This window comes from Sinocyclocheilus rhinocerous, unplaced genomic scaffold, assembly GCF_001515625.1.
Source record: "Sinocyclocheilus rhinocerous isolate Xijiao unplaced genomic scaffold, SAMN03320098_v1.1 scaffold241, whole genome shotgun sequence".
Lineage (NCBI taxonomy): Eukaryota > Metazoa > Chordata > Actinopteri > Cypriniformes > Cyprinidae > Sinocyclocheilus > Sinocyclocheilus rhinocerous.
The window spans coordinates 3249555-3249878 of record NW_015659312.1 but is presented as its reverse complement, the minus strand read 5'-3'; the positions used below and the strand labels follow the sequence as shown (position 1 = coordinate 3249878).

Here is a 324-nt window from a genome sequence, read left to right as displayed (position 1 = left end):
CAATTTGAAGCAAAATCAGAATGTTCTGACTATCTTTGTGAAATTATACTACATGCCTGAACGAAGCAAACAGTAGATGCTCTGAATGAGACGCAGATTCACTCTCTGACTGCAGGAGGCGCTTCTCAAACACCAGATACGGCGTTTCCTTGGTTATCGCTGTAAACAAAGCAGCGCAGCCTGAAACACTGCTTTAATATAAACTATACAGAGAAGAGATTAAAAGAAAATGCCACGTAAACTTTTCTGAAGACGGTCAGTTCCCCTCAGAAACACATTCATATAAACCCCCAAATCAATATTGAGGATTTTCTTCCAATAGTT

General features: G+C 39.5%; 1 protein-coding gene across 2 annotated transcripts in view; it reads left to right on the top strand.

Annotated features, from left to right (window-relative positions):
- The window catches only part of LOC107723539 (endoplasmic reticulum resident protein 44-like), a 20007-nt gene that overhangs the window by 9556 nt on the left and 10127 nt on the right, over positions 1–324 (top strand). The window lies entirely within an intron of this gene.